We start from the raw sequence: 26,739 nt of genomic DNA, 5'->3' as shown, positions 1-26,739 counted from the left end.
CCAGTGTAGTAGTTAAAAAAGGGAATCTGCATGCCGTCGAGAACAGTCGAAGCTGGGAAGTTTCCAAGAATGCCTTTGCGACGTTCACGATGACTGAGGGTGGCATCGGATTTGATGTCCGGTTAGTGATTAACAGTCATCTGTAAGGCGTTAAGGTATACCCTCGCTGTTTCCCGAGAACATCAAAAGCGTTCTTGCTTACAACCAAAAATGCAGTCATAAAGCTTCCATCTAAGAACTACTTGTAAGCTTTCAATTTAGGTACAAGGATGATTTTTTTTAATTCAAGCACCACGTGTTGTTAATTTTGCCTCATTGCGAATCAAAATGATGTTCTCAAATAAGTTAGTTTTTTGTTTTAAAGTTTTCAAACTTCAGTGTTCGGTAAATATTTTTATCGTCAAATATGCCTTTTTTAATATAAGCACTTTTTATTCAGGTATTTACACATAGCGCATTACACCTAGCGCAGATTATCTAGCTGTTGATGGAGACGTGCGAAGAGGCTGTTATGTCAGAAATCCTCGCGACCTTGTCTATTAATGCTCAGGAACGTGAATGTCGGTGACCTGGACGCAACACTAGCAGATAATTCACTGAAGGACCTGGCTTCGAGAAAGGTGAAGCACTACGGCGTTCTCAACGTGCTCGACACGGTTACGAAGGTCAAGGGAGTCTTCTCAAAAGCGAAAGGCCTTCTCAGAGTAAGTGCAGCATTAATCTCGCCAGCATATCAACTAGAACACATGACGCGGCGTTTCCGTGGATGCATTGCACGAATGGGCAGCGTTCTTTGGGCAGCTGCCCTTGTACATTGCTAAGCACGACAGCTACTGCAATCTAACAGAATAGGTGGTACACAAGAAAGTTCAAAAACGCATCCCATCCAGCAAGATCACAGCTAGCTTCCGTTAAGCCACTTTCATTCGACTAAGTGCGTTTCATAGTTCTGGTTTCCTCTTACTATCTCAAATATTCCTCCAAGTCTCCGATTCAGTTCCTCTTGTATCCTCCATTACGATATCATCTGAGGCTGCGGTGTTCGAGTAGCGGAATACTGGGATCTCACTGCTATGGTCGACGTCCCTGACGTATGGATGGGTGACTTCTTATACGTGCTTAATTGGCATTAAGACATAGCGTTCTTCGGCCTATCCCTCTGGGTTCGATGAACCTGACCATAGCTTTCCGAACCATGCGCGTACATATGTAATGTTTATTATGATAATACAGCGGATAGCTCACACTGCAAGCCCACTGTGCGAAAGGTAATAACGCAACAGAATGCCAAGAAACAAGAGATACAGGAAGGAGCGTCACATTCTCGTTGTTTTCTGTACCTCTTGCTTATTCGCCTTGCGCTGCGTAAACAGCTAGCCCAACAACATCCTTTATTAAGCTTAAAGCGCAATTGACGTGGCCCGACATGACGCGCACGCAGGGCGTTTTTCCAAAGCAGTTTGAAGATCTGACGTCTCTGCGGTAGGGACTTCACGCATAGTACCTGGTTTTAATTCGGGCTAGAGTTGCATCTACCGGGACTGTTCACTCACTGAAAACGCCGCCGTCATTGTCGCTGAATTTTCCAGAACACGGTCTCCTTGGCGCTGTCGCCTTAAAATTTCCAGTGTCTGTTATCGCCGTTCCTAGGTTCGTGACTGTCAATCACCCGTGGCGCATATCCTCATACCAGTGCACGTGGTATACGGATACGCGTCGAACGTGACTCAAGGTAAGGGTTTCATGACATGCGTGGTGGGAACATGACGTTATTTCAGTCATGACCTGAGTGCACTTAGGTCATGCACACATGCCCTCCTATGCCAATTCTCGTATAGGCTAAGTGCTGTGAGGCGTAAAAAAACTGAAACTTGGGCTAGTTGGTTGCAGCAGCTTGCTGGGAAATTTGAAATGCTACTTGAATGCATATTCAGCTCTAGGCGAAGTGGGAAAAAAATCACAGCATATCCACGGAGTGAATGATGATGAGTGGGCGAAGCTGCGGAGGTTCATCGGTAAACCGTGAATCTTCCGTGAATTCTGCCCAGTACATCATCACCGACGTGAGATCGGGCGCGTTTATACTAAAGGTTCGATGAGTTATGACGACTTGCAGCGCACTTTAATTTTACATGTACGCTGTGAATTTTCATTGTTTAGAAAACCATTGCTTAGAAAACATCTGGCGTCTTTCGTTAAGCAGCTGGCGTCTTTTCGTTTTGCTTTAGAAACATCTGGCGTTCTTTCGTTTTGCTTTTACAAAACATCTGGCGTCTTTTGTTGGTTTATTTCATCAATCAACGGCGTTTTGAACAAAATTTTTATTGTTTAATCACGCACAGGAGAAATCTCACCAGGCACTACCTTGGAGGTAAAGAATGGCTGCTAATGGGAATGAGAGACAGAAGAAGTCGGCTTTTAGCTAACGCTGCGAATTTTTTATTCTTCAACAACGCACAGGAAAAATCTCCCACCGGCACCACCTTGCAGGTCAAAGCGTAAGACTGGTTACATACTACGCTACGAGAGACGAACGGGTGCCGCTATAAGGAGCTTCGCCCCTAAAAAAAGACATGCAAACACCGAAAGAAAAAGGGACAGTAACAGGTTGTTCTTACTGCCCATTTTATTACGATAGCAATTGTATGGAAACTCTCGGCTGGACTTTGCCGTCGATGTCGCCGTTGCCTTCAGCGTAACGTCCAGGACATGTATACAAAAATAAATCAGAAGAAAAAAGTTTGCGAAGAGCGCCACCGCAGCGCACTGCTTTAAACAACTCGGCCACAAGCCACCGGCTGTATTGCACAAACCCGGCGAGCTATTTATTACACCATTTAACGCTGACGGCACGCAGAGCTCGGAGGTGTTTCAGTATGTGCAGCATAACCCGCTAGATTGGCCGAAGGGCACGCTTCAAAGCGACACTCGTACATTTTCCTTCAGACGCGCACTAAAGAGTGGCCCATTTCTGTACCCACTGACGATGTGGAACGGCGAGTAAACGATGCGTGGAACGCCACCGCGCGGCAGGAGACTCGGAGGGGTCACTCTACGCGCGAGGAAATGTAGGAGCGTTGGGTTCTAGCGCGCTGCTCAAACACGAAGAAGTAACAACCGTAACAGTTAGTTCGCGCTCGTCCTGTCTGTACCTGAGAGGGCTTTTCTAGTGTTCTTCCTTGTGTTTGGAGCAGTGCGCCACAAATTTTCAGCTGTGACTTTTGTTAGTTCTCGGTTGTACTGTGTGTGTTCTTTTCGCCAGTCCTTTGCGCTCGAGCGGGGAAGTATCGAGCTGCTTGCCGTTCTTCGTGTGACATTCTAATTTGTTGCTATCGCATTCATTGCTTCGCCGTTGCGGCGAAACTGACTTTTTCATTCCCCGTTGACGTGCTTCTTTTTTCCTGTTTCGCCTAAGCGCTCAATATGCATCACTTCATGGTGGATGGTGGTATCAACTTTATTTGACTAAGAGTCAACTGACGCCTCAGGGTGGCTCCACGCGGGAAGCGACTCTTTCGGCCCAGGAAACGATGTTTCTCCCGGTCGGGAGTTCTGATAAGTTCATCCCATGTTAATTTTGAGGGAGCTGGTAGGAGCGATTTTGGAGGGGGGAAACCCCCGCATCCCCACAAGATGTGATCTTGAGTAGCTAGTACATTTTGAGTACAATTTTGACAGTTTGGTTCGAATTCTCCGTTCGTGATAATGGTGGAGTAGCAAAATTTTGGTGTCTCGACGCTAAGTTTGACGGCCCTCAAGTATTGTCTGCCCCTTTCCCCTTATTCAGCGCTGTCTGTTCGTGTCTCTTCTCTGTGTAGGCGACCACGGAAACTCATTAGGCGGACAAGATAGATAGATAGATAGATAGATAGATAGACAGATAGATAGATAGATAGATAGATAGATAGATAGATAGATAGATAGATAGATAGATAGATAGATAGATAGATAGATAGATAGATAGATAGATAGATAGATAGATAGATAGATAGATAGATAGATAGATAGATAGATAGATAGATAGATAGATAGATAGATAGATAGATAGATAGATAGATAGATAGATAGATAGATAGATAGATAGATAGATAGATAGATAGAAATGGTCAACAGCTTGCTTCGCTAAGAAATAGTAAGAATATCTGGTGTTTTACGTCCCAAAACCACGATTAGAAATGATACGCATCTGCAGCGTCGAGTGTATTCAATGTTGGACAGAATTGGAGCATACCAATTCGAGGCAACTTCGATCAGAATCGGAGGCATTGAAAGATTTCTGCATCTGACGTGCTGCTGCAGTGTCTCCGGGATGGGCCCACCTTTGACCAAGCATTAATGTAATGTGCCGTCAGCTTGTGTGACGTCATAGTGACATCATAATTACGCCACGATTACGTCGCAAACTGAACCGTGTTGACGACGTCCCAGGCCGAAGTCGTCGCATGATGATTTCTCGCATCACTCGTGTTGACGCCGACGACGGTCAGTTTTCACGTCTCATAAAGGTGCTAACACTTTCGCCTTAAAAACGGTCGTGGTTGCGCGTGGCTGAAGCAAGTTTCTCGAGCCATATTGCCGCCTTTATTGGCTTAAGAAAGGACGAGACGCTCCAGGTTATCGTATTGTATTGGCTGGGTGACCGAATTCGCTTTACGACCCCGGTGCACCTCTTTCAAAGAAGCGGATGCCAGAAAAACCGCTTTTGTTGTAGAAACTACCGAATCTACGACTGCACCGCAAGACAGCACCAAGACGCTGCTGCGGGTGCAAGTCTTCTCGTCGTATTTCGCCACGTTGTCAAATGGCGCCGTCGGTCTACTGTGACTGGCCCACGGGGCTGCTGCGACCTCTGATTGGCTCAAAATGCCCCCGTTACGAAATTGGACAAGATGGCGGAATTTCACAGTGTACAGAATTGCAGCCCCGCTATGCGCACGCGAGGCCCGTGAAGCGAAGCGCGCATAGAACGCGCCAAAAACGTCGGCGCCAACTCACCTGCGAGAACTTGGCGCCATCGCGCGGGCAATCCGCAAACGTTATTCTGCGGCACCTTCACGCCTAAGAGACGCTGGCATGACCTTCGCTGAGATTTAAGGTCAGATGAAAGGCCTAGACGTGTCTGCCTAATAAGCTAGGTTTAACCGAAAGAAAGGTGTGCATTATTGTGGATGTAATTTTGCCGCTCTAGTTTTTCGTCTTCTAGTGATTTTTAAGAAGCTGATCCCGCCCTTTTAATTTTGTTTTTGTAATGCATTCTTCCAGACATTGAAGACCTTTCAAGACAACGACAACACCAGAAAGACGGTAATAGCCATCGGATTGTACGATTATGCAGGAAGAAACGCATATGCTACCCTCCGAGAAATGTTTGCCGACGCCGTTAAGTGAGTGTGAAAACTCTCTTTAAACTGCCAATTCTTCTTTTCTATTTTTCTAACGTTAGCCGAAAAATTGCAGTCGCAGCATGTGAAACAGCTTTTTCGCGCCCAACGCGAGCGCGCTTACACCAGGTGATCAGGGGAACGAAGTGGAGACGACGCGACGCGGATAAATACATCGTGAATCATTTTCACCTAAGGGGCTCCGTAGCCTCCACAGCGCTTAAACAAGCTTCTGAGACGGAGTATAAGTAGATAATTATGGTCGCGTGCCGATTTTTGCTCAATTAAATGCTCTTATTTCTCAGTTTACCTGAAGCGACAAGACTTTATTTTTATTTTGAAAGGAGCAGTCGTATCTCGAAGAGTGATATTGTAATCATCGGCGAAGAACGGTTTCTTGCAAGGCGTCAGTTTTCTGTCAGCTGTGAATGCGTGAATGTTTTCTTGCACGACACAGTGTGCTCCTGAAACGGGTGCTCAGCCCTAATAAGAGTCACCTCGTTAACGTTTTTGGCTGCGCGTGCGCGTGACAGATCTTGTTCACCAAGCTCTATCTTATCCATGATTCGTGAAAGATTCCTATGATGTGTCACTCAACCGCAGTCAGAGGGTGGCGGACACTGTCGTCGCCTACACCTCGGTGGGATGGATCGAGAGTGAACGGGACTGCTTAGCCCAACCGCCGGTCTACTATGACAGACCCTCATTACACAACGGTGGCCATGCCGCAGATTTCGTGAGTACCATGCATCATTGAAAAATGCGGTCGTGAGCTCAATAAAAAATAGCACCAATGTGTCTTTGAGGAATTAAAAAGAATTACGAAGCAAACTGCAACTGCGATGCAACACACGCAGTTGCACTGTCAAATAAAGGTTTCACAAGCAAAGCTGAGGTCCTTTAGACAGGCTACCGCACGTTTTGACAGCACCTGGTCGTAGGTGGTATAACTGGCAGCAATGTCACGTGATGTGTTCTACTTGCCTGTTCAGACTGTCGTGCCAGAGGTGAGGCGCTTTTGATTAGGATAGATCTACCAAACAGTCTGTGGCGCCTTACGCCTGTTGAGCCGTATGCCTTAAAAAAAAAAGAAACGTTTATCCGCGCAAGGTTATGGTTACATAAGGCCAACGCGATAAGGTCGCATAAACTTTACTCGTTCAGCCGATGGGTCACCCTTTTGACAAACTTTCTTACCTTTTATGGAACGGTAGGCAAGATGGTATCTTTGCATCGTGTCTTGTGGCCCCTTGTTTTCTTCGACACCAGCCAAGGTGGTCTAGCTGTTATGGAGCTTGACTGATGATCCGAAGGTCGCATTTTTGATAGACACGAAAATACTTGAAGGCCGGGTGCTCACATATAGGTGCACGTTGAAGGAACCCAGATGGTCGAAATTTTCGGAGCCCTCCACTACGGCGTCACTCATAGTCAAATCGTGGTTTTTGGACATGAAACCCCAACAATTATTATTATTACTTATCTTCATCCGCGTTGGTCGCGCTGTTAGCCACAACGATACAGCGATGTGCCTGGACTTCATGAGGCTTCCTTGTAGCACAAATAAAAGTTAGGGCACATGCAGGCACACGAATGGACACACAAACCGCTAACTTCCAACAATGGTTTATTTTCCGAAAGGCGGGTGCACTTATGTACACGGCCTCACGCGTCACAGCCACGTAATGATTGTGAACAAAGCGAAAAGATCGCGATGTATCAAGGGAAGCACAGATATTCGAATTATTTGTCCAACAGTGCTAACCACAGTTTGGATGCACATTTCCGAGGGCAGAAATGAGTTCAATTTCTATTATACAAGTCTTGCTGTTTCACATATGCTACTTTCTGTTAATATAGAAAACCAACAGGTAATGATGCCAAGGAAGTTATCGGGGACTGTTTTAGGAGTATTGTGACAATGGTGGCGGTCGTCCTCCCGTCGACCTATGGGGTATTTATGTGCGTGCAAACTCTGAAGCCCGCATCGTATCCCATGTCCTGTGTTCCACTTTGTGCGTGCGCGTTAGTCGCACTATTACACACTTGGACTTTTCGAAGGTCCTTAGCTACCACAAACGTCTAATCATGACCATGGGCGTTAGTCGTCAGGATGGTGTACCACCAGGCAACCATGGTGGTGCATCCACATCAAGCGCTTCTGCAGATGCAAAACGCTTATAGACCCTGTGGAAGCTCTCATATATCATTGTACAATAAATCAACTACTTCTGTGAAGACAATTTTCACATTAGCGTTATATCAATTCCTATGACGGATGGGTAAACCATCTTGTTATTTTATTGCGATAGCACTAATATCGACCCTCTCGGCTGGTTTTTGCCGTTGGCGTCGGCGCCACCGCCATGTCCCGTATATGTATATGTATGTGTGTGTATGTATGTAATAGCCACAAAAAATAATTCAGACAAATACCTTCCGATGCGCGGAATCAAATGGACGACCTGTCGTTCCGCAGCGGGCGGCGTTAGACGGCTAGGCCACGAAGAGTACGTCGTTCAGCATGCTAACGGCGAGCTATTTATATACACCAATCACATCAGCGTGCTTTCTTGGTCACCAGTGAGATGGCGCGAGGGGCGCGCTTTAAAGGTCGTCGCCCCGCTCGTTGCGATACGCGCACGCTTCCTGCCACGGGAAGCGCACTTTGCTCTACAGAACCTGGTTGCCTTTACACGCGTATCTGGTGAGGCGGGAGGTATGTGTTTCTTGTGCTTTCACCGCGACGTCCGCGCTAAAATTACAGAGCCTACGAAGGTCACTTCGATCGCTGCAGCGGCCGCGTTTGTGAAAATAGCGCGCTGTTCAAACAGAAAGAAGTAACAACTGCGACACCTGTTCGTCGCGTTCGTCCTCTGTATACCAGTGCTTTCAGTTCGCGCGTCTTACTTTGCGTTTGAGCAGCGCGCTTTAACTGTTGAGCTGTGAAAATTGATAGTTCGCACTCGTCCTGTGTATGTTCTCTTCGTGCATGCTCTGCGCTTGAGCGACGCGCTGTAAATTTCGAGGAGCTTTCCGTTCTTCGCGTTGCATTCCACTTTGTAGCTAACTCATTGATTGCTTCGCAACTAACGTCGGTATACACGTTCTTTTAGTCTTTGTAAATTCTTTGTGCAGAAAATGGTTGTCAAAATGATGGAGAGGCGCTACAAGTACAAGGACGACGGCATTAAGATGGGCTTCTCCTTCGAGCTGGCCGTACTTAATTACACGTTAAGGAAACACGCCACTGATTTGAAGGGCATCATTAACGCACCTTGCAACCGGTTGTCACTCACCAGCTTCGACCGTCAAGTAAGTGGATGCTTCGCTTTCCTCCCCTATAAGCCGAGTAATTTAAACCGGCTGCTTACCGGTCAGAAAACCAGTTCGCATTGCGCTTATGCCATTTGATTTGATTTGATTAGATAAGGAATGAAAGTGGCTATCTACGTAATCAGTTGTTTTGATGTCTACAGAGGCAGAGAGAACATTTTCTTGACCAGGCTCCTTGTAATTCAGCCCGCTTGATGACCGGTTTGTGTCTCCAGTTTGCAACTCGCCTCCCTCCTCGACTCGTTTCCACTATACTCTCGCTCCTCCTTTACCTTCTCACCCTCACATCGCTCGTTTGTGCCATTAGGATGGCTGATAATCGCTACAGAACAGTCTTCATTCACTTGAAAGCCTACCCAAGTCAACCGAACGTTCATCGAACACTAGGGGTGGGCGCCGTTAAAGGTTTTTAAGTGGAATATAAACGTCGCACATCGTCTTTTTCATTGCTCTTTCTTGTTTCTCGCTCTGTGGTATCTGGTTTACGGAGTACAATTGGAGTTTTCTTGATTTTTTAGCCTTGCCGCACCAAATTGTCCACAGATGTGCTTCGTGTCGCCTATAACCCAAAGAACAACGACGTCCTGCTGGCTGAGGACCGTGAAACCCTCAGATTGAAGGTGAGTGCCACTTTGTGTCAGCGAGTTTAGGATATACGACAGCAGCGCCAGGCACACTTTTTGCGAGAAGCAGCTAAACTGAGCCCGGCAGTGCATTTTTCATGTGGCCATGTATTACAACATCCCGGAGAGCTAAAGTGGCTGCACCCAAGCCGCCTTCACTGAGAAGGCGCATAGAGAGAGAGATGCTTCAGCACGTCCATGTGTTCCTCGAATGTCTAAAGTTCTTAATATAAGAGCTACGTCGGGCCCCCTGGTCCATGACCGGTGCCTATAGTGGCCTGTCCACCTCAGTGGTACAGTTGTTACGGTGCTTGTCTGCTGACCCGAAAGACGCGGGTTCGATCCGTTCCGCGGCACTCGCATTTCGATGCACGACGTATGATAGTTGCCCTTGTACTGTGGAATGTCTGTCCCCGTTGTAGAACCCCACGCGGTCGAAATTAGTGGATCCGTCCACTAAGGCATCTCTCATAGCCCGTGTCATCTTGGGAACTGAATAGCCCGTGTCATCTTGGAAACAAGGCGGAGCATGTTCAGACATCGTTTTTAAGTTGGCCTTAAAAATTGTCCGTTTAAAAGTCTCTGCGTGCATTCTCAAGCCCTCTTGAAAATTACGTCCACAGCCATAACTAGACAAACACCTCGCGTTTACACCTTGCGTTGTTTGACTCGCGATGGGGCCCGGTGCAGTAGATGTGTGGCACAGTAATAAACACATCGACTGCCGTTACTGTATTTCTCTGGAGTTAGTAAGTTACTTCAAGCCAGTATATGCGTATTTACAAATGTTATGCTATACTCTCTGTAGTCGATTGCACTGTTGAATTGCAGGGAGTTGTGTTTTGTGGGATGAGCATTGCCTGTCTGCCCCTGTATTAGCTTGAAATCGTACAGATTAGGGCATCCCACCAATGGGAAGGCGGTCATACCAAGCCTGAGAATTTGTTATCAAATGACTTGAAAGGGAAGCGAGTGGTGTATCTAATCGACTCAGCTGCGTAACGCTCTACATGACTTAAAGGCGAGTGAACTGTGTATCGTTAAAGGTGGGTTGCGTAACAGTCTCTGTGACCTAAGGGGGCCGCGGAGATCAAATAGCGAAAATCCGCAAAAAGAAATCGATTTTCCGGAAACACTCGTTTTGGCATCTGTGGCCTCTTTTTCCTCAGTATCTAAACGATTACACTGAAAACACACTCTACGTTCCGGAAAAAATAATTTTGTGAGTGAGGTCCGTGAAAAAGAAGCCAAAAATCGCGCTAAAACGGTGCAATTCACGGCGTCGTATCTCGTCTTTCCTGCCATCTAGCGCCGCCATCTTGTCAAAGCTCAAGCGTGCGTCTTTCCGTTCCAGCCCTTCTCGCTTACGCTCACCGCAGAGAAAGAGCGCGAAAAAATCTGTGGTCGTTCAAACGAACCTTGAAATGTACGCGGCGCTCCTATTGGCGGAGCGCGCGTCATCGTTGAGGCGCCCTTTTCTATTAGTGTGTTGCCAAGGCGACGGCCGCTGTGTTTACGGGCGGAGAGCCCGCTGCTTGATCACTGCGCGGCCTTAAGCACGTCAATCGCCGCTTCGAAAGGTGACGCGCGTAAGGGAGGCAAGGTTTCGTACGGAGGAAAACGGGGGACGGTATCGCATGGATCGGGCGAGCCAGTATTCGGGCGTACAGACTGGGTGTCGGCACGTCGTGTCATTCCTTGCCGGGAGCGTAATAAAGCGACAGCGATGTAGTACATCAAGCCATAGCGCTTTATCATCAAAACGCTTACTACTTATCAGATGACGCGCGAGCACGTGCCGCTTTACCGGCTTTACTTCGATGACGAACTGCCGGCCCTTCCTCTCGCGCCGCTCCTCTGAGAACCGAGCTTTGCGCGCGCGCGTTCCTGGTCCCGTTTGAGTGAAACGAGAACGCTCTTCCGCTAGTGGGGACAGTCGAGAAGGCGTCGGCTCTGCGGCGCGGGTGCGGTTCGTTGTGCAAGGAAATCGATATTTAGGCGTTAGTATTCGACAGGGGTGATCGTAAAAAAGCTTCATCAAACTAATACACCACTGTTTAGGCTGCCTGAGACACGTTCCGCAGCCGCAAAAGTAGCGATACAGTCCAACATGCCCAACGTTTACATGCAGCCTGGTGCACTTGCGTTCCAGGGGCCTGCACAAAAGCGTCTGCGGTAAATAGTAGAGGGTAATAAAAGGTCCTAAAGATTGCCTCCTTGCAAGGACACCAATTAGTATTGTCCTGGCACACTTTAGCATAGGGTCAACTGCAACGAAAACTTTTTTGTCCATTTTCTCAAAAGTGTTTTGTGCCTGCCACTTCGCTTGTGGAAAGCATAGCACAACCATGGCTAGACCGATATTTATGCTGTTTCTTTTATTGTAATTCATTCCTCCTCTCTATTTCTCGTCTTTCTATTCCCCTTCCCCGACCGCCCAGTGTAGGGTAGCCAACCGGAAGTGTTTCTGGTTAACCTCCCTGCCTTCTCCTTTTTCTGTTTCCATTGACTCTGCGGTCCTTCAGCAAAACCTTGGAGTTTTCGTTCGGGGTTTCAATATTTTCTTATTTCATAATTAATGAATGACATGATTAGCTAAGACACAGGCATCTGCATGTAATGTTCAGCATAAAATTATTAGGGCTGTAAAAAAACCTGACAGTTTTTAAGTGCAAACGATTTGTGAGCAAAGATACAATCTAGTTCCAGCCTCCTAGCATGTTTCATCACTGTGCCAGGCTTTCCGTGAGCAAGGACCTTGTGAACATTCATTAAAAAAAAACAGTAACGATATCTTTATCGAAATTTACATTTGTCTTTTGAAGATGATTTGTAGCGTGTGTGCGAAATTTCATCAACCTAGGCCACGAAACTAAAAAGTTAAAACGCTCTCCGCGTCCCCCCTTAACGGCAAGCGCGTTTTGTGTATTAATCGGGAGGGTAGGAGGTGCTGCGTAACGCTCTAAAGGACTGACAAGGCAACCGAGCTGTGGATCTTACTCGGGTGGGCTGGGTAATCTTTTGGGGTCGGCTGCGTAACGCTCTGAAGGATTTAGAAGGTGACAGTCTAGTGTATCTTAATCAGGACGGCTGCCTGAAGCTCTAAGCGACGTGAAAAGCAAGCGAGTTGTCTGCTTTATCGGGCAGGCTGCGTAATGCTCTAAGGGACTTCAAGAGCAAGCGAGTTGCCAATCTTGTCGGTTGGGTTGCGTAGCGTATTTTAATCGTATTTGTAGCTACGGGTTGCGTAGCGTATTTTAATCGTAACTGTAGCGTATTTTAGTCCGGTGGGCTGCGTAACTTTCTGTCTCTCGTCGCGCGCGCAGATCAGACCTATTCAAGGAGGCAGAAGCCCACTGCGGTACTTCATGTCGGTTCTGGTGCTGAACACTCACCTAGATGTCCCCAGAAAAGACCGCCCGTGCCGGGATGACAGGCAGGACCCATTCCATCGACTGCGCGAGATCAAGAGTATTTTCTACATCCCGTCAATTGTGGAGACGGTTCCTAGAGAGGACTGTTCACTGGAGCCGCCGTGAAGTTGTTGCACGAGCTTTGTTGTTAAATATATAGAAAAATTTCCATCGCTGAGTGGCTGGGAGGTGGCTAACCACTGATCTCCACTAGGTTTAGTGAATGGCGCTTTGCTGCTGCAACGGCCGGGCGCGCGCACAACCACCGGAAGTTTAAAAGCGCGTCCCGGAAGTGGGTCTTCTGCTGCGCTTCTCAGCTGCCAATTAGCGTTCATTTTGGCTTGTGTTCACACCTCATTGCATTTTTGAAGACGTAATTTTCTTCCAGACCACAAATACTATATGCTACAGAAATATGCGACGCGAATATTTATCAGAATTTAGCAGAGAAAAGGAAGGAAAAGGTCTCTTGTGTCTTGGCTTTAGCGGACAAGGCGCAGCTCGAATTGGATTCACGCTGGCGAGCGGACACATGGGTGTCTTACAATAAATTAACAGTCGTAAAATCACTTAGCCGAAAATCAACCAGCGCTCAAGAAAAGAAAAGCGAGTTCGATATCAACGCGAAAGACGCTGACCGGCACAGAAGTTTCCGTTATGGGACCGCTGCATGCTGAAAATAAAAATAACCTGCAGTGAGTGCGCTGCTTGCTCCTGTTATAACTTTTTTAAAAACGAATACATTGGAACCCTTCGCAGTACTGTAAGAAAAAGTATGCAAATATATTCGTTACCAGGGCGTGGTGAAAGTGTTACCTAGGGCAAGTCTTGCTGGATGATTAATAATTTCTGGGGTGCTAGGAGCCTAAATTACGATATAATAATGATTCACGCTTAGAGAAGGGCTCCGAATAATGTCGACCACCTGGCATTCTCTCACATGCACTGATATCGCACTGCACACGGACCTCTAGCATTTCGCCTCCATCGAATGCGACTGCCGAGGCTTTGATCGAACCCACGTATTTCGGATCGGCAGCCCAGCACCGTAGCCACAGAGCCACCACGGGGACAGTTCTGCTAGAGTGTACTAGAATATTTATTCTAGTACACTCTAGTTCTGCTCTAGAGGAAAAACTTATGGCTTGATGAACACATACATTGCTAGTTTTGAGGGACAATAACCCAATATGCACATTGGTGCTTATTGGAAACCGACATTTTCTACTTTGATTCGACAAGTGGTTACAGCTTTTATCGACAATTTTAGCAAATGCTGTACCGTTTACGGCACAACAAGCAGGCATTTTAATGCGAACGATACCGGTCCAAACATTGCAGCAGCTACGCATGCACAGCGGCTTTTTGCCGAACTTCCGGGACAAGTGCTCTAACTTCCGGTTACCGTGCGCTGGAGAGCTCGAAGCGCCATCCAGCAAACCTAGTGGAGATCGGTGCGGCTAAAGATACACCCGCTGAAATTGATCGCAATAAATAAAGGCTGCGGTGGTGGTTTCCCACTCGCGTGCTTCTCCTTGGATACAACGTACGGATAGGACATTCCCTGCGCATGCGCATTATGGCACAATATTGCTCGTGGGTGGTTTGTATGTATTATCACGCTTCTTCGGAGAACAGGAAGCACATTATACAGCGTTCCTGAACGTGATGGAGACTGCACGTTAACTTTCTATTTTTTTTAAGGCCGAGGTAATGATCAACCGGCACCGCAGTGCTTTCAGGTTTAAATGCATCGCAGCTTTCAGCAATAGGCTGTGAAGTCCTGGTCAACTTCATCGTCTTCTAGGCGACTTCCCAAGGCTCAATGTTGAATAAAAAAACGCCAGGCCTGAGCGGAAAGCGCAGCACAGTTACAGCGAAAGCTGGAAGAGCGGCATTTCTAGAGCCCGTTATAAACTCTCTTGTGGCTACTAATACAAGTACATTAACAACGTACCCACTACGCCACAAATCATAATTTTTGGGAAGTTCGGAAGCACCCACCACGATATTATTCGTTATTCTGCGGAGAAGCGAGGTACCATCTGTGAGGCATTATGTGCAATTTGTTATTCCGGTGGTTGATGACGATGAAGAATTATGGCTGAGCCCTTTGTAATGAGTTGGAAGCGTTAAACGACCCACTAGTTACGTAATTCATATTGTGTGACGCCCGGTCGTTATTTAACTGTCCCACCACGCTTTATAACATACGTTAACCGGAGAAACGGAGAGCGAGAGAGAGAAGGAATTAACTTTATTGAGAGCCTGATGAAGTGGATCATGGGAGCCTTATGGGCTTCCTTGGCAACCAATAGAAGTGCGCTTGCCAGGAACCCACTACGCTATAAATCATCAATTTTTGTGAAGTAGGGAAGCAGCCACTATGCAATTTTTCGTCATTCTGCGGAGAACCGTGGTACTCGCTAAACACCTGTAAGGCATTATGTGCACTTTGTTGATGCTGTGGCTGATGACTATGAAGAATTATCGCAGAGGCCTCTGTAATGGGTTGGAAGCACTCAACAACCCACTCGTTGCGCAATTTGCATTGTGTGACGCCCGGTTACAAAATTCGCGTTTGTGTGACGCCTGGTTGTTATTTTACTCTTTTACCACACTACATTACATATGTTAATGTGGTTCCTTCCCGACATGACGCCTGTATAGGGTCTTTTTGCAACGCAGTTTCAAGCACCGGCATGGCCCCGAGGTAGAACACTGGGCTCCCACGCAGAGGGCCCAGGTCCGAACCTCGTTCCATTCTGGAAATTTTTTCTTTTTCCTTTTTTTCTTATTTCGTGCGATAGTGGTTACGGACACCGGCGGCGGCGGACAACTACGGCGCCAAAAACGGCCGTTGAAATGATCTCATAACAGCTTTCGCTGGAAAACGGTCAACAATATTGTGTTGTCTTCGCTATGGCATCGTTTGTTTCCAAAGAACGGCCGACAATCAAAGTAGCTGCGTAAGTAGATGGCTGTTCAGTGTTATTCCAACGTATTGGTGCTCGAGGAAATACTTGACCTGTACATGTGGCTGCAGCCTTTGAACTTATTAACCTAATCAAATGCGCAAAGTGAACGCCGCGGCATCGGCGGCGTCAACACGAGTGATGGGAAAAATTAACATCATGTGAAGGCCTCACCCCACGATGTCATGACGTCACCTGTCGCGTAAATTAGCATCACGTGACATCGCATGATGACGTCACCACGCGACAGCATCGCGTGGTGAAACGTGGGCTGATCACTAAGGCACTGCGAGACAGCGCTATGAGTAGAGAGCTTTCGTCGTCGGGTGGAGGGGGAGGGATTCCATGCTATTGACGCGGAAGAAGATGGCTTTCACCTTCGAGTCATCTTAGGCAAATGGATAATTGCCCATGCGCATTTTGCAATTCATCACTGTATGCTCAGAGCCGACTAAGAGCGGTCTCCCCAGAAGAGGAGGATGTTATATGCGATAGTGTCCGAATGCCTCAGTGCCAGGCACATTCGCCCTGTAATTTAACGTCGAAGCTGTTCAGTAACTCATTCCTTGTCCGATGAACCAACAAACTACCATAAACGGGTATGTGCCACATAAATAGGGTAAATCCCGCTACTCACCATTGGTACAATAAAAATGAAGCCAACAGTTAGCCAAACAACAAGTAGCTACCAAAGGACTGCGGCGAGCCGTAGAACCCGAGTACGTACGACGAGGGAATACTAGGTAACGGGAAAGGCAACGGCGGCTGCGGGAAGACCCCGAAGCGATGAAAGGCCTACGCCAACGACGACGTGCCCGTAGATCCATGACTGGTGCGAAAGCTTGTTTCAGCGCGAGTTTCTTTTTCTGGAGTTTGGACAACCGTGTAGTGTCTGTGACTGTCCAGGGTTTAACTCGAACCTCTCTGCGCTGAGAATCAACACGTAGAAACGACCTAGCAACGACGTAGAAGCGACATAGAAACAACCTTCGTCACCTAGATAAGGCCTACAAACAGGCTTGAAACAACCACATTAGTCTTCAGAATAGTCCAGTTTCGCTTTTTCAAGCCTCACACTGTAGGCTTCGCCGATTATTTAGTTTTTCTTTTTGCTCGTAATTTGTGAAAATGTTGACATGCACTCGTCTAGGTCGAGCGAGAGGGAATCAAGTGTGGTCGAAAAGTGCGGAAGCGGCGCAAGTTTGTCGGAGTGCTGATTCGTACTAGCAGGTAGGACGAGCGTGCAGACACGCTGTCATTTGACATTCAAGCTTAGCCCCGCAATGAGTTCGACCGTTCTAATTTTCCATGGCTGCTTCGACGCCGGAGTAGGCCTGCCCGAATGCCATTAGTGCAGTGGGAGATTTCATCTGTGAATTAAATTTTCTTGCCTAGGAAAAAGCGCACTGCTTTCATGTCGGCATTTCGACAATGTCTGGTCCACCAGACGAAATGAAACGTTAGTGAAAATATACAGGGACAAACGAACGAACGTTGTATATATATATATATATATATATATATATATATATATATATATATATATATATATATATATATATATATATATATATATATATCATCCTTATCATCCTCGTGCATTGGAATTTGCCAGTAACCGGAGCGCAGGTCAAGGCTTGAATAATATTCCGCTCCTTGCAACGAATCTAAGGCATCATCAATGCGAGGCAAGGGATATACGTCTTTTCTGGTTATTTTGTTCAAGGCATGGTAATCAACGCAGAATCGCACCGAGCCGTCTTTCTTGCGCACAAGAACGACAGGTGAGGACCAAGGGCTTGCGGAGGGGCGGATAATATTTTGCTTGAGCATATCGGTAACGTGCTTGTCGATGATCTCGCGTTCGCTAGTAGATACACTGTATGGTCGGTGGCGGACAATTGAAGTTCCATCAGTGTGTATGCGATGAGCTGTCACCGAAGTCTGTCCTAGAATAGGGGAATGTATTGATTGAATAACTTTATTATAAACAGTCCTGAAGCTCGGTTTTTTAGGCCGAGGCGGGCCGCGTCCACGTCGGCACCACCAGTCCGAGACGGGTGGCGGCGTCGCGGGCCTTCTGGACAGCCCTTAATTGATCGTCCAGTTCGTCGCTCTTGATGAGCCGCATCCACTTCTCCCATTCCCGGTCGGGATCGGCGAGAGAGGCGGGGCATCCCGCCATCACGTGTCTGATTGCCATGACGCCATTACATGCATCGCACACTGTCCTTAATTCCAGCTCCGGATAAATTTTATTTACGTTGTACGGTGTCGGGTAGGTACCCGTCTGCAGTAACCGCAGACTGACCGCCTGTGGTCTATTTAATTTTAGGTGTGGCAACGGAAAATGCCTACGCTCCATGTAGTAGTGTTTTGTAATTTCGTTGTACGACAGCAGTGAATCTTTTGTGTCCCCCGAATGGTCATAGACGTCACCTCGAGTTTGACCGGCACAGCATGTCAGTCCTCGTGCCCGGTCGTTGGCGACCTCGTTGAGGTTCACTCGGGTTTCGTCCACTTGTCCCATATGCGCAGGAAACCATCTGATGGCTGTTTCTGGGATTTCTCCTTCTCCTAAGATCTTTCTTACGCATTTGGCTACTAGGCCTTTCTCAAAGCTTTTCCCCGCCGTTTTTGAGTCGCTATATACGTGCGTCCATTTGTTACTCCTGACCGCCAGGGCTATCGCGGCCTGTTCTGCGACAAACGATTCCTTACTGAGTACGGTTATCGCGTCCTGCACCTCTCCTTTAATGTCTACGACTACTGCCGTGTATGCTTTTCTACCTCTGACCCATGCCGCGTCAACAATCGCCGCCTGTGTTCCCACGCTCTCAATTTCTTTAAGAAGGGCTTGCGCCCTCGCCTTTCTCCTGTTTACGTTATGTACTGGATGCATGTTCCTTGGGAGAGGGGTGGTTCTGATCGCATCTCTCTGCTCGCAATTAAGCTCCACCTCGACCTCCTCCGGCTCACGCATTCTATTCGGGTCTAGTCCTATTGCAGCGAGTATTTTTTTACCCGCGCGCGTCTTGTTTAATCTAGCGAGTTGCGTTACCTGTTGTGCCTCCGCAATCTCCTCCATGGTGTTATGGACTCCTAGATCTGCTAGTTGCTTGTTCGGCGTGCTAATGGGCAACCCGAGAGCGAACTTCGTTAGCTTTCTGAGTAAAGCGTTTAACTTGTTGCGGTCCGTGACCGCCCAGTTTACTAGACCTCCCACATATCTAAAGTGGCAAAGGGCGAAGGCATGGACCAGCCGTAGCGCGCTGTCCTCTCCTATGCCACTGTGTCTGTTGGTTATTCGCTTTAAAAGTCTCACGACCTGTGCCGTTTTCTCCGAGATTTTCTGTATGGTAGTAGAGTTACAACCCTTGTCGTCAATGTAATAGCCCAGTATTTTGAGCTCCTCGACTTGCCTTATTGCAGATCCGTCTTGGCATGTTAGTGTTATCTTGGGTTCGTTATCGGGGTCGTACCCTTTGGGTCTTCTACCCCTACCTCGCTTTAAGATTAGTAACTCCGACTTTGCAGCCCAACACCTCAGGCCCATTCCGCTTAGGCTGTCCTCGACCACTCGAACGCATTCCTGCATTCTCGTCTCGGTTTCTCCCATGCTCCCTTGAGCACTCCAGATGGTTACGTCGTCCGCGTATATCGCGAAACCCACCCCCTCAATCCTTTCTAGTTCCTTAGCAACTCTGGTCATGGCCAGATTGAAAAGCACTGGAGACAGCACTGCTCCTTGCGGAGTGCCTCTGTTCCCCAGTTCGTGTTCGTCTTTCGACCTCAGTTCTCCCAGCTTGAGGCTGGCTTTTCTGTCTCCCAGGAAGGATTTGACCACATTAAAGAGCCTTTCTCCGAGTCCCATATCTGACAAGGCTTCGAGTATGGCTTTGTGCGTCACCCTATCAAAGGCTTTCTCGACGTCCAGCCCCAAGATCACTCTCGTGTGCTTTGGGCTGACCTGCAGGACCTGATGCTTGATTAAAAGCATGGCATCCTCGGTTGACAACCCAGGACGGAATCCTATCATATTGTAAGGCAACTTGTCGCTTTGTTCCAAGTGCCTCGTGAGTCTGTTGAGAATCATGTGTTCCATCGTTTTGCCTAGACACGAGGTAAGGGAGATGGGACGGAGGTTGTCGAGCCCCAGCGGTTTACCCAGTTTGGGTATGAGAACCGTGGAGGCCTTCCTCCACTCGTCCGCGTATTTCCCTTCCTTCCACAGTTCGTTGAAATGATCTGTCAGGAAATTAAGGGATTCCTCGTCCAAGTTCTTGAGAAGTTTATTTGTGATGCCGTCTGGCCCTGCTGCTGACTTACTGTAGAGGTCGTGCAAAGCCGACCTCACGTCTCCCTTCGTAAATTCTTTGTCCATTTCCTCGCACAGTTCCCCCTTGTATTTTATTTCGTCATCTCTTTCACCGTCTTGTGCCAGTGGCAAATACTTCTCTGCCAATCGTTTCATGATTTCATCCTGCGGTTTATCTTTGCTTTCTTGGTGTACCAATTTACTGATCATCGTGCGTTTGCCGGATTTGGTATCGCCATCTTTTAACAGATGCCTCAACAGATTCCAGCTACCTCCGCGTTTGATCTTACCTTCTGCAATGTTACATACCTCGTCCCACTGCTGTCTTGCTAGTGCTTTAGAGTGTTCTTCGATTTGTATGTTTAGTTCCGCTATCTTCTTTCTTAGCCTTCTGTTAAGCCTCTGCGTTTTCCATTTTTTGAGGATGGATTGCTTGGCTTCTATCATGTGTGCTAGTTTACTGTCCATGCTTTCTATTTCTTCGTTCGCTGTGATCTCCTTCGTAGCTTTCTTGAGATCTTGTCCGAGTTGGTCAATCCAACTCTTATAAGATCTCGCGTCCATCTCGTCGTGATCCGTCCTTTCCGCTCTGATCTTTCTGAGAAGGTCCCAATCGGTGTACTTGAAGACTCTCGTCTTCTCCCTCGGGGCACCTATTCCTATCCGTACGATGTAATGGTCGCTACCCAGGTCCATGCCCGAGTTTTCCCACGTAGCCTCTGTGGCATTGTGTACGAAGGTCAGGTCGGGCGTGGTGTCTCGGCAAGAGGACGTTCCGCAGCGCGTGGGGTATGCCGGATCTGTAATCAGGCATAACCCCAAGTCTACCGCTAGGTTCCACAGGTCTTCGCCCTTCTTCATATACCACGTATATCCCCACGTGTGGTGTGCCGCGTTAAAGTCCCCACAGATGACGAGTGGGGAAGTGCTCGCTAGTTTTAGCGTTTTATTGAAAATCGCTCTACAGCTCTGTTTTTTGTCTTTTGGACTGCTGTAAACGTTAAGGCAGAAAATGCTATGCGCCTTACCACTCTGTCTCTTGAGTACGATCTCGGTCAAAACGTACTCAATCTTACTTGTTCCCAATTTTAAATCGTGTTCTACGAACGGTAGCTTTTTGTCTACGAGGGTTACGACTCCCCTGCCGCCATTGTCTTCTATTTTACCCACCGTTTTGTACCCGGTAAAGTTTATTTTCTTCGTTAGGGTTTCCTGCAGCATAATGACTTTTGGTTTGTCCCCGATCGTCCTTAACAATTGTTGTAGCGTATCCTTTTTATTGAGGATGCTGCGACAATTCCATTGCCACACTTCGAACCTTTGTGTGTTGGCCATGATTATCCAACGGGTTGGCCTTACTGACTCCGGTTAGCGTTCTCTTTAGCACTGCTCCTCTAGAGGATTCGTGCCCCGTTCTCGACTCTTCCGAGTCCGAAATTAAAATGTCTTTGTCTTCCTCGTATGCTCCTTCTATTTTCTTTAATCTTTTCTCGGCGTTACTGCACCACTTCCACAGTTTTTCTACCTTGAAACTATTTTTCGTTTGCTCTTGGAAGGCTTGCTGGAACTGTTGCATTTGCTCTTGCATTTGTTGCATTTGTAACTGCACTTGTTGTATGGCCTCAAACATCGTTTGATTAATGTCACTAGTCGCCCTCTTTTTTGCCGGGGGGGAATTGTCTAACTCTCCCGGCGCGTCTTCCTGACTGACCGGCTTCGGGACCGGTGCTTCGACGTGATTTTGCTTTTTCTCTATCTGTTCAGACCAGTCATCTTGTTTTTTCTTAATCGATGCGACTTCCACTTGCAAATTCTTAAAGGCTGTAATTAACCATCAGTATTCGTAGCCACCACAGAGAGAGGTTGCGTGTCCACGCCGCAAACGACAACAGAGCCTTCAGGAAGCAGAATCGGCTCATTTGTGACGTTGAGTACAGCGAGACAGGCGGTGCCGTTGGTGAAGCGAAGAAGACTCGACGCTAGTGCAATTCCCTTGGAGAGACAACGGGCTGATGGAGCAACTAGAACATCACCGTGGTCAATTATATCTGATGCAACCGTGAATACTTGTTCGTGGCCAGGTGGCACCAGGGAATCGTGGACGGTTCGTAAACGGTGGCGTGACCAAGATTCCTCGTCGGTATCATCAGTCTCTCGCATGTGTACGAGGCGTTGTCGACAAGAGATGAAGGCGGAAGCACCAGAAAGAAAGTCCCATCCCAAAATTAGCATATAAGCACAGGAAGTCAATACGGCGAATTGAATATGGTGCCGGATCCCATCAATAATAACACGAACGGTGCACTGTGCTGACGGCCGTATCGTAAAGTCATTTGCGCTACGCAAGGAAGTGCCAGTATAAGGTGTAGTAACCTGACGTAGACGACGACACAAATCCGCATGAATAACAGAAATAGCAGCTCCCGTGTCCACCAATGCTTGAATAGGCACCCCTTCAGCATACACTAATAACAAATTGGCCGGGCCCTCTGGAGGTTTTGGTGTTTGTCCGAGCGATGCAGCTTTCCCTCCAAAAACTGCACCACTTAGTTTTCCGAGCGGTATTCAGAGGCATGGGTGACCGGCTGTAGAGGCGATGTTGAGCGGCGCAAAGGAGAAGGGGAACGGCGTCGTCCTGGACGGTGTGTTCGAGGTGCGTCGGGAGGAGAGGACGGGGAGAAGGAACGTGTTGGAGCGCGGCGCTCGTACTGGTTAGGAGAGGACGTCGAATCCCTTTCGTAAACATCGTAGCCGCGGCGTTCGTCCTGCTGGCGCTTGCGACAAAACCGTGAGATGTGGCCTCGAATGCCACAATAATAACATATTGGGCGAGATGAGCGCCAGGGGGTGTAAGATGCAGGAGCAGGTGGGACAGGTGAACGGGGTGCAAATGCTGCTAAGTTGGTCTGAGCAGGCACAGGATGCACGCGCTGAACCAAGGCAGGTTGCATGGCCACGATTTGCGCATACGTCGCGGGCGGAGTTGGTGGCGTCGGAGTGTCAGGCGTGATAGCGCAAGCCATGGAGGACAGCTTCTCTTTGATGATGTCGCGCAGACTAAAAGCCGAGGAGTGAGGCTGAGGGGCGGGCGGACAGGACAGTCCTTGCGCTTGAAGCTCTTCGCGAATCAGAGTGCGAATCAGCGTACGCAAATCCGCATCCGAAGAAGGTCGGCTGTCACAGGCGTCTGGGTGCAAACGGATGGCTTGTAGTTCGTCAAGATGCTGGCAAGTCGTGATGACATCCTCGACGGTGTTGGGGTTTTTGACGGCCAGAGCGTTGAACGCGACGTGGCCTGTCCCTTTGAGGATGTGTCGAACACGATCAGCCTCCGTCATAGCCGAGTCCACGCGGCGGCAAAGGGCAAAGACGTCTTCGATGTACGGAGTGTACGTCTCCCCTGGGTGTTGTACGCGGCCGTCGAGCTTTCTCTTCGAGACTTCAGAATGAATGTTGGGTGTCCCAAAAATTCTCCGGATTTGTTGAGGGAAGGTAGGCCAATCAGCGAAGATGTCCTCGTGGTTAAAAAAACACGTTTTCGCTACGTCGGACAGATAGAATGCGACGTGGCGAAGTTTTTGAGGATTGTCCCAGTTATACACACTTGTCATGACGTACTCCTTCAGCCATACTTCGACATCGTCGCATGGGAGACCGGAGAAGATAGGTGGGTCCCGCTGCCGGGCGGTGACGGTATATGCGGGGGCGGGTGGCTGGGCGGGGATGCCGGATGGACCGGGCAGCGTGTCTTGGGCCATGACAGCGGATAGGCGGAGCAAGCGGCGACCCGAACGAAGCTCCAGGGGAACTCGACGCCGTAGAGGACTTGGGGATCTAAAGCAGCCTCCACCACTCTGAAAGACCGCAGCACAGTCGTGGTCTCGACGCCTTTTATTCAGCAGAGCCGCCTGACCAACGCTCAGAACGAAGATGACGCTCACAGTGATGATGATTACATACAGGTGAAGAGAATGAAGGAAGCATGTTGTGAATATTGTGCTCACAATATATATATATATATATATATATATATATATGTGTGTGTGTGTGTGTGTGTGTGTGTGTGTGTGTGTGTGTGTGTGTGTGTGTGTGTGTGTGTGTGTGTGTGTGTGTGTGTGTGTGTGTGTGTGTGTGTGTGTGTGTGTGTGTGTGTGTGTGTGTGTGTACACACATTCACACACAGCTTTGGACATAGAAAATGTCCAAAGAAACATACTACAGAATTTGGGTTTCGACAGCGCGGAAGCGAACGAGCGCTCTCTCGCTCCGTAGCGCGTGGCGTTAGGTGGCTATGCCACGAGGCGTAAGTCTTCCAGCCTGCTAACGGCGAGCTATTTATATACACCATTTACAATTCAGCGCGCTTTCTTGGTCACCAGCGAGATGGCGCGAAGGGCGCGAGGGGCACCCTTTAAAGATCATCGCCCCGCACGTTGCGATGCGCGCGCTGCTTCTCCACGCCACGTACACTTTTCCCAAACTGCAAGTCAAAACTAGACAAATTGGGCGTTTTAAGGGCCACAATCCTCCTTAATACTACCTGCATCTAGACAGTACTCCCTTAGGGTGTAATGAGGTGGATGTAATAAGGTTCTGCGTCCTCAATTTTACTTCGTTACAAAATTATGTGGGAGAAAATAGGTAAATTCACTATCTGACGCCATTCGTCAAATGGAGTTCACGAACAAAAAACTCCCATCTCACGTCTCTGGCGTGTTTTTTTTTTTCTATTTTCTCCGAAGCTTTTATAATGCCTTCAGTGCTGACGGGCACGTTCGCCGCTGTGCGGGGGGGGGGGGGGGGATAAGTGAAAGGTAGAAAGAAATAAAGAAACTAAATAGATTGCGCTTGTCGTATTCGTAGACTACATGGGCGTATGTGGCCTACGTAGCCTAGTCTACAAAGCGGCTGTCAATCAATCTGGCATCATCCTCGGTCAGCCTGAGGCCATCGCCCAGCCTCGTAAGAAATGAAGAGGACACTGCGTCGTTCTGGCGGACTAAGTGCACCTTACGGTGCGATGATGTGAATATATCATATGTAACTTTCGTTAATGTATTGCTCTGGGGTCGAGCAGTGCTTCAATATAGCTTGCTGAATCATAGGAATACAAATGTAATGTTTATTAGACTGCTATAAAAGCGGAGCCAACACTGGAACCACAGACGTTAATCTGATATGACGCCTGTATCGTAGGAGTACACATCGTAGGAGTATCATGTAGTGTTTATTGCTTTCTTGCAAAATAAAATCGCCAGCACCATAACTACAACTGACGTTGCACCGACAATACACCTGCATAGGCTGTTTTTCCATACCAGTTTATAAACCTGGCGTGGCTCCGTGGTAGAATATCTGATTGCCACGCAGAATGCTTGGGTTCGATTCCTGCTACGATCCTAATTTTCATTCTTTCCATTCGTCGGGTCAAAGCTGCCGATGTCGGTTTTTCTTAACGCCCTCGCAGTTAAGTTACCATCTTCTGTTCTCGCCATTCCTGGATAGATATAAGCTGTCAATCACCTGTGACGCATACCCGTACACCGCGGTCCGTGGTAAACGGGTATGTGCCACACGTGTCTGGCGGAACGGGTTTGACGACGTACGCGACAGGATTTTCACGTTATTCATGTCATGACCCGACAGTCATATTCATCAAATCTCCTTACCCTCTCATGCCAATTTTGGTCTACGCGAAGTTGAGGAGGCGATCATGAGAGGACCCAGACGTAGGCGGCTAGATAGATAGATAGATAGATAGATAGATAGATAGATAGATACGTAGATAGAAACGCTCCAAGTGCCAAAGGTTCGCCAAGAAATGCTTCGCATTTAAAATGATTACTAAGCAATGCCTCACTTTTCGCAATTTGAACTCAAGGTATTTAACACCAACAAAGTTCATATGCTGTACATCGCGATTAGGTTCGATCCGCCGGCAGGATTTTTTTCCTGGGACATTTTTGTGCCTCAATTGAAAATGCATGTGGTGATTTTTTAAAAGTAAACTGTAGCGCAACGATCAATTATTCGCAATTTTCACTCCAGTGGCATATACACTAGGACAACCTTTCTAAGTGTTTGCAATTTGGTGTGATTACGCCGGTGGATTTTTTTCCCAAGAGTTTTTCTCATTCTATACTGTGGGAAAGCAGCCCTACAGGGGTAAAAAATCGCCTGTCGCTAAAATGACGGCAAAGTGCGTGTTGATCGCATTAAAAGTCGGGAAAAGTGAGCAGATGTGATGCAAATTGTCGCTCTGATGTACAGAAAATTAGTAATAGTAATAAATAAGAATTAGGCAGATCCCACGCATTGTGGTAATCGGTTTCATGCGAAGCAGTCAGCGAGTACTTCTATGCTGTACTTTATGGCTTTTAGCCAAGCGTTACGAGGTGGATCGACGTGTTTTTGTAAGTGTAGAAGCTGTGTGCACATCGAGGCCTTACCAGGCACGTCGACAACACTGGCGTTTAAAGTGTAACTTATGGTGCAACGTAACGTTAGCCCTCACGTTAGAGTACATACGTCAGCATTGTCGAAACTATGTGCCCTTTATGGTGCAATCATGTGAATATCATACGTGACTTTCGTAAATGCGTTCCTCCGGGGTCGATCAATGCATCAATACAGCTTTCTGAATCATAGAAATACAAATGTAATGTTTATTCGACTGCTATAAAAGCGGAGCCA

Source organism: Rhipicephalus sanguineus, chromosome 4 (assembly GCF_013339695.2).
Source record: "Rhipicephalus sanguineus isolate Rsan-2018 chromosome 4, BIME_Rsan_1.4, whole genome shotgun sequence".
Taxonomy (NCBI): Eukaryota; Metazoa; Arthropoda; class Arachnida; order Ixodida; family Ixodidae; genus Rhipicephalus; species Rhipicephalus sanguineus.
Note: the sequence above shows the minus strand (reverse complement) of the source record.